Raw genomic sequence first — 9,178 nt, forward strand, 5'->3', positions numbered from 1 at the left:
ACTACAAATCCAGGCAACTACAACGCCCCTTCAACAACGATTATTCACGAAAATCCCAATAGACGTTGTAGAATGTATGGCGCGAATTTTACTAAAATGAATTACAACGGGTATGGTTATAAAAACCGTTGTTATAAGTTTTAACAACGGGTTACACATGCACAACCGTTGTTAATAATTTGGCGCAAAATTGACGCAAAGTTAGTGAAAAGTAATCACAACGGTTACTTTTGGAACCCGTTGTTAAAACTTATTTGACAACGGTTGTTGATTTACAACCGTTGTTAAAACTTATTTGACAACGGTTGTTCTTTATAACCGTTGTCAATACCTTCCATACTATAAACCACATAAACACAAGTCTGTTATAGCCACAAAACACAAACCTTAATACACAAACACAAACCCAGCAGACAAATACAAACACAAACACAAAACACACTTTCTCATCGTCTCTTTCTCTCTTTCTCATCGTCTCTTTCTCTCTTTCTCATCGTCTATTTATCTTCTCGCCGTCATTGTTGATTTCATCGTCTAATTATCAGGTAAATCTCGCTGTCACGGTTGGTTTCATCGTCTTTCATCGTCATTATTTTCTTTTTCTAATTATTTCATTTGCATGTGTATGTGTTAGTTTTTATCGACCATTATGTTATTTCTTTAAGTATTATTCGCTTAATTCGTCTTTCATCGTCATTATTCGCTTAATTAACAAAGATGAAGCAAGATGATAGAGAGGAATGCATGATAAACATAATATATATATATATATATATATATATATATATATATATATATATATATATATATATATATATATATATATATAGAGAGAGAGAGAGAGAGAGAGAGAGGTTCTTCTAAGGTCCTTACATCCATTGAGTCCCTAAGTCCTTATAAGGGCCTTTGGATGGAAGGGATGGAGGGATGAGATTACATCTCATTCAAGGGTCACAAATGAACCTCCCTAATCTCCCTCCCTAATTGTGTATAACTCCACCTAATTGTGTATAACTCTTCCACCATTCTAATCTCTCAACTCACTTCCTCATTATTCATTCATTCACACTTCTCTCATACACTCATTCTCTCTCATCTTTCTCTCATTCTCTCAAAAAAAAAACCAAATCAACAAAAAAAAAAACCAAAAAAAAAAAACAAGAACAACTTCATCGACAAACAGTACAACACCACCATAACAAACCACCCTTCCACCACCATTCACCACCACCATACCGTCCTCCCTCCTTTACTCACACAACCACGCGCCTCACCTCACCACCACGGCCCTACCGTCAACCCCCCGACACCAACAATCCGACCCGCAACAACCACACACACACCACACACCTAAACTAACCACCACCACCGTGGCCGCCACCACTACCACTGTGCCGGCCTGGACACAGTGGTTTCAAGGGTGACCACCATGCCGGCAGCCACCACCCACAACAGAGGCAATAACCGCAACCACAGCCGCGACATCAACAACCATAACCAACCCGACATCCCTCTTTCTCTCCCATTTTCCGCCACCTACAGCCACCCTCACGGCCACCCAGAACCACCACTCGACTCCTCTCACCACCCTCGACCTAGATCTGTCCATACCCAGACCCAAACCAAACCGCAACCCCTTCAAAAACGAAGCCCTAAACCCGCAACCCCTTCTTCTTTCTTTTTCTGATTTTTTTTTTGTCGTTCCTTTGTTTTTGTTATTTTTTCTTTGTTTTGTATTTTTTTAGTTTAGTTATTTTTATTATTATTTGAGATTTGGTATTAATTTTGTGTGGTGTTGTTTTTTTTAGATCTATTGGTTTTTTTATGTTTTTGTCATATTTACTTTATTTTGTAATTGTTATTTGGTTTTTAATTTTTGTTGGTTATTAATTTTTTGTTGGTTATACACTTAAAACATTAAAGTTATACTTTTTTGTTATCGTTATTTGGTTTTTAATTTTTGTTGGTTATTGTTATTTGGTTTTTAATTTTTTGTTGGTTATTAAAGTTATACACTGCCTGCATTAGAGTTATACACACGATATTTAAATTTGGTTTTTTTTATTGTTATTTGGTTTATTTCAAATTTCGGGTTTGGTTGGGTTGTTGGTTTTTTTGGTTTTATTATTGTTATTTGGTTTTTTTGTTTTTGTTATTATGAGTTTTTTTGGTTTTTGTTATTATTTTTTTTTTTCATATTTTTCATATTTATTGTTTGATTTTTTTACTATTTACGACTAAAGTTATACATTTTATGACTAAAGTTATACATTTTATGACTAAAGTTATACATTTTATGACTAAAGTTATACATTTTATGACTAAAGTTATACATTTTATGACCAAAGTTATACAAAAAAAGACTAAAGTTATACAAAAAATTTTACTAAAGTTATACAAAAATGAACCAAAGTTATACAAAAATGGACTAAAGTTATACAAATATGGACTAAAGTTATACAAAAATAGACCAAAGTTATACAAAAAAAGACTAAAGTTATACAAAAATCGACCAGAGTTATACAAAAATGAACCAAAGTTATACAAAAATCGACCAGAGTTATACAAAAATGAACCAAAGTTATACAAAAATGAACCAAAGTTATACAAAAATGGACTAAAGTTACACAAAAAATTGGACTAAAGTTATACAAAAATGAACCAAAGTTATAAAAATATGGACCAAAGTTATACAAAAATCGACCAGAGTTATACAAAAATGAACCAAAGTTATACAAAAATGAACCAAAGTTATACAAAAATAGACTAAAGTTATACAAAAATTTGGACTAAAGTTATACAAAAATGAACCAAAGTTATACAAAAATGAACCAAACTTTAGTCAATTTTTGTATAACTTTGGTTCATTTTTGTATAACTTTGGTTCATTTTTGTATAACTTTGGTTCATTTTTGTATAACTTTGGTTCATTTTTGTATAACTTTAGTCCAATTTTTTGTATAACTTTAGTCCAATTTTTGTATAACTTTGGTGCATTTTTGTATAACTCTGGTCGATTTTTGTATAACTTTGGTTCATTTTTGTATAACTTTGGTTCATTTTTGTATAACTTTTGTCCAAATTTTTGTATAACTTAGTCCATTTTTGTATAACTTTGGTTCATTTTTGTATAATTTAGTCCTTATTTGTATAACTTTAGCCCATATTTGTATAACTTTAATCCATATTTGTATAACTTTGGTTCATTTTTGTATAACTTTGGTTCATTTTTGTATAACTGTGGTTCATTTTTGTATAACTTTGGTTCATTTTTGTATAACTTTAGTCCAACAAATTATAAGAATTTTTATATGGCTAAGATTAAAACAACAAATTATAAGAATTTTTATATGGCTAAGATTAAAACAACAAATTTTATGAAAAATATTTTAGTAGATCTTAGATGAAAAAAAAGTATCTCATAAAAAAAAAACGAGATTTAAAACCCGAAATCTTAAAAAAAAAGTATAACAAGAAGAGATTTGAGAAAATGACTAAAAAACGAGAAGTAACAAAATAAAAGAAAATAAAAGACAACAACAAAAAATGAATGGAAAAAACAACTCAAAACATGAAAATAAACACCAAACGAAAAAAAAAAAAAAAAAAAAAAAAAAAAAAGGTGGCGGCGGTGGCGGTGGCGGCGGTGGCGGTGATGGTGGTGGGTGGTGAGTTGGTGTCGGGTGGGTGGTGGTGAATGAGGAAGAGAAGAATGAATGATTTATTTGGGTTTTTTTATTTAATTGGATTTTTTGGGTTTTTTGATTTAATTGGATTTTTTGGGTTTTATTTATTTATTTGGGTTTTGGGTTTTTTATTTATTTGGATTTTTTGGGTTTTTATTTTTTGGGGTTTTAGAGAGAAGATGAGTTGTGTGATATGTGAGAAAAGTGGATGAAAGGAAAAGAAGTTATAGTGAATTAGTGATTAATTAGAAAGATTAGTGAAGGAGGAGAGAATGAGTGATATTAGTACATAAACACACTTTTGGAGGTTGATCTTGGCCATCCATCTCCCTCCATCCAATGGCTCACAATAGAACTTATGGACTCAATATATATCATGGCCTTACATGATCTCTTCTCTCTCTCTATATATATATATATATAGAGAGAGAAAGAGAGAGAAGAGATCAACTAAGGTCCTTAGATATATTAAGTCCATAAGTCCTAATGTGGACGGTTGGATCAATCAAACGAATGGCCACGATTTCGCAGTCAAACCCCACTAAACCCCATTAAACTAATATTTTTGATTTACCTCACTCCTCTTACCCACTAACCCATGCATGCTACACTGTTTGTCCATCAGTCTATGATCATTTCCCTCCTCATTTTCTAGACAATTCAAAACAACTTGCGGGTATTTTTCCCTCTATTTCCTGTCATTTCGTCTTCCTCTTCTTTCCTCACAATTCTGATAACTCCATTTTCATCACTACCAATTAACTCCATCCTAACAAACGCCATTTTCATCACTACAAATTAATTCCAACTCGTCCGCAAACTACTTTGTCTCCATTTTTTTATAAGGTATTTTTTCCATTCCTTATTTAGTGATTTGTAGTTTGTTTTTTGTTAATTATTGCCTTTGTTAAACTATCATAAAAAGAGTACATTTGATTTTTCAATCTTCAATTATGGGTTTCTTTGATGTTGATTTGTCCAATTGTTAATTATGTTTGTGCAGATCAAATTCGAGGTCATTTGATAATTAACAATGGTTTTTGCCAAGAAAAATGCCAAGAAATCTTCCAAGAAATCTAAATCGAAGGTAAAAAATCTCGTCTTGTTGGTATAACTCTTATAGAATGATGTGTAACTTCAATTAAATATCTGTATAACTCTAATCCCAATTGTTTGTCATCTGGATGGATGTTGTAGAAAGTATTGACACGGGAGTTGATATCCAGGTTAAAAGTTTTGACTTTGATTTATACGTTACTAGATGTCTAACTCTGCTTACTAGATGTATAACTTTAGTACTCAATGTGTATAACTCTGGTTACTTAATGTAAAACTCTGGTTACTAGATGTATAACTTTAGTACGCAATATGTAGAACTCTAGTATCTAGTTGTATAACTCGGGTTCTAGATGTATAGCTCTTTTGATTCTCGTGACCAACTCCTTTTTCATAATGTCAAACTCTAATTGCTATATGTATAACTATACTTCTAATTAGTTTTCATGCATAGAGTTATACAATATATGCCTACTGATTACACTATTTATACTGAATTTATACAATGTATAGCTAGAGTTATACAATTTATACTTTGGAGTTATACATTAGATGCCTGGAGTTATACCTAGAGTTATACCTGGAGTTATTCCTGGAGTTATAGATTATCTTTGTATATGCTTACGTTATACATTGTATGACCGAGTTATACTTTATATTGCCGAGTTATACTTTATATTGCGAGTTATACTTTATATACTTACAGTTATACATTGTATGGCCAGAGTTATACATTATATGGCCGGAGTTATACTTTATATTGCTAGAGTTATACATTCTATTGCAGTCATTTGTTGTATAACTCTGATTACATGTTGAATAACTTCTGTTGTCATAATGTATAATCGAGTTATACAATATATGGCCGAGTTATACATTATTTGGCGAGTTATACTTTATATTGCCGAGTTATACTTTATATTGCTAGTGTTATATCGTATATACTTACAGTTATACATTGTATGGCCGAGTTATACATTATATGGCCGGAGTTATACTTTTTATTGCTAGAGTTATACATTCTATTGCAGTCATTTGTTGTATAACTCTGATTACATGTTGAATAACCTGCATTGTCATAATGTATAACTGGAGTTATACAATATATGGCCTAGAGTTATGCGCAGATATGCCTAAAGTTACACAAAGTATATACTTGAAGTTATACATTTTAATAATAGGTCAAACTGTCATTGTTATTCGTATAACTCTCCGATTACCTCTTCTTTTGTTTGTCACTACAGATTATATGTATATGTATAATCTGTACTTTGTTAATTTGAATCCCTTTTTGTTTGTCACCTTCGGATGGATGATGCACCAATCGAGAAGGGAGCCGATTCCCAGGTTCAAAGTTTGACATTTTTATAATCATGTTGTCATTTGTTGTATAACTCGATTTCATTTTGAATAACTTTTCTTTGTCGGAATGTATAACTCTTGATATTTTTCGATTAACTCTATTATCGAATGTATAACTTTACTTATATTTTGTATAACTCGACTATCTATTGTATTACTTTAATTCACAAGTATGTCTATTTCTTTGTTCCAAATATCTCTAATTGCAACTACAATATGTCTAATTTTGTGTGTTGTCCTTGCTTTTCCCCAGATGGTTGAGGTCAAGCCAAGGGTAAAGAGGGTGCATGAAATCACGGTTTCGTGTCGACCTCAAAGACTTGTCTCTCTCATTGAAAAGCTTAATGAGGATCGGTGTCATTGTTAAGAAAATTGGGTTTGGTGGCCTTTTGGAGCTCAAGATTAGCAGCTTCCCACTTGCACACGTTCGCCTGTTCTTGGAGTCCTTCTCTGACGGGTCATATGTGTTCAGGGCTTCGCGGAAGAAGGAGTTTATGATCAGTAAGCATGACGTGCATGACTGTTTCTTGTTACCTTTCGGACCCAACCCTCTCCCTTTGGTGCCTGTGAGCTCGCAGAAGGGGTCCAACGATCCCGAGAATAAGGAGCTGAAGGACAAATGGCGGCAAGCGTACGGGGTGGCCAAAGGGAATAGTGCAATACCTTTAGGGAAAGTTTACAAGCAACTTCTGGAGTATGAGGAGGCGGACGATCAATTTTGCCGCCTATTTGTTTTGTTTCGTATGTCTTCATTCTCGCACCCACCCCAAACAATGGGATAGATTGGAAGCTGTTAAGGGCTGTAGAAGATCCTAAAGCCATCCCACATTTTGACTGGTGCTCTTATATTTTGGACATGATGGTGAAAGCGGGGTTAGACTGTAAAAAGGGGGTAACAATGTTGAACGGGTGTATCCCGTTCCTCATGATAAGCTACTTTCAGCGATATGATTACAAGGGTAAGCCGTGCCGCCACGATCTACCTTTGATTAAGCATTGGGATGAAGCTTCGCTTGTAGAGAGGGTAAAATTTGAGGTGGGTCAAGGGGGATTGGGTACTTTAACCTTGTCTAAGACCAGGTATCCAAGGTGCCTTTAAGACCCCTCTTATGGAAGGAGTGTGGACGATGAGCGACCTCGGCGACCCGCGTGAACCCAAACTATCTGTTGCTATCGCCCCCCCACCCCCTCTTTCCCGCTCAACTTCGAGATGAAGTTCATTCAGATAGAACTACCAGCAGGTGTCGAGGATGACCAGGAATTGAAAGTTAGAAATTTGTCGATGTAAGTTCAAACTATTATATATTTCGCAGATGGATTCTAAGTTGGTGAACGTACGCATCTATTATAATATAACTAACTTACTGTACTTCTTGAATGCAGTCTACTCACGAGCTTTATCTACAAATGCAAAGGAACGCTATTGTGTTCTATTCATGGTACGCAGATGCAACCCCGCAAGGATCAAAGTCAGTAACTAGTGATCCGACGGGCCTAAATCCTAGTCACCCTCTCAAGAATTCTTTGAGGGTGAAAAGATTCAAAAGTACGTCGTTTGAAGGCGAAGCAGTTGCGAAAAGGTGAAGGTTTCGTTGGTAACGCTCCCGCATTTGGAGAGGTAGTTCCGAGCCTCCCAAAAATCGACGGAATCGATGCATCTACGCGGCAAATAAGTGAAGTTCTTTCTAGTCTCGCCAATGATGGGGGTGGCAGGGGTGGTAACCCCCGTGTTGAGCCGTGTCGAGAGTCCGTCAAAGCCGACACGCCAACGAAATCGATTCGATTTCTTGGTCAAAAATTATGGAGGAAGTGGGAGGTGATACAGAAGTTTCTAAGCCGTTGTCACCTGCTAGACCAGGGTTAGAGGATCAAGTTTTGTGCACCCCAGCCCAATTGTCATAGAATCGTTGTTGGAGGCGAATTACACCGAGGATGAAATTGACGAAACTTACGGACGGTCAAAGGACGATGAGGTTCGCCCCAGGCGGTGATGAGGGGCATGAGCACGTTCATGGGGAGGAATTGAACATGTATCTTTGAAAATGTTGGAAGATTGTCGACATTGACCATGAAAGAGCAAAGCAGACATTGTAGGCCAAGCCGACGGACCGTCGAGGATCTTGAATCTCGGCCCGTGGTAGGTGATGAGGTGCATGAGCAAGTTCATGGGGAGGGATTGCAAGAAAATGTTGAAAGATTGTCGACAATAAACCGTCGGATAAGGAGATGGAAAAATCTACGGTCCCTTAATTGGGTTTGGAGACACAAGAATTGATGGAGTGTATGTTTTTCTCTGCTTTGAAATGAAGGAAGCTTTATGTGGACTTCCACGACGGGAGTGGTCCTGGTGGCGAGGTAAGTTTGTTAATCTGCGCTAAATACTTTTGTTACAATCGTATTTTTTTTTTTTTTATTGGTCGTGTATAACTCTAAGTTGATAAAGTATAACTTTGTTGAAACTTATGTTGAGGCCTTCAGAATCGTAGTGCCACCGCAACGACCGGTTGGTACAACTCCTAACCAGTATATGACTACAGTTATACAGTATATGACTAGAGTTATACAATATATGCTTTGTAGTTATACCTTAGATAGCTGGAGGTATAGCTAGAGTTATACCTGGAGTTATTCTCGGAGTTATACATTATAGTGTATATGCTTACGATTATACATTTTATGGCCAGAGATATACATTCTATGCTCGAGTTATACATTTTATGGCCGAGTTATACGTTTGGTGTTTAATTTTATTATTTTACATTCAAGGCCATTGTTAAAAAGGATGTAATTGAGAATGTTGAACAACATTCTAACAATGGGGGTGTAAACGTAGATGTCGTCGATGGTGCGGAGATCACCCCGGGGAATCCTTCAACGGAATGGAGTGGAAATCAAATCCCGCTGACTTTCATGAGCACGGCAGATTTGAATGAGGCATTTGCCGGGGTTGAGGAGCGAACGATTGGTGCTGCCAAAGAAGGTTCGGCAGTTGAAATCGATGGTGCTAGGGTTGAGCCGGTTGCACCACTCCCATCCCCTATTTATGTGCCGCGATGTGACATGATCCACCATCC

The sequence above is a fragment of the Silene latifolia genome, chromosome 9, assembly GCF_048544455.1.
Source record: "Silene latifolia isolate original U9 population chromosome 9, ASM4854445v1, whole genome shotgun sequence".
In the NCBI taxonomy this organism is placed as follows: Eukaryota; Viridiplantae; Streptophyta; class Magnoliopsida; order Caryophyllales; family Caryophyllaceae; genus Silene; species Silene latifolia.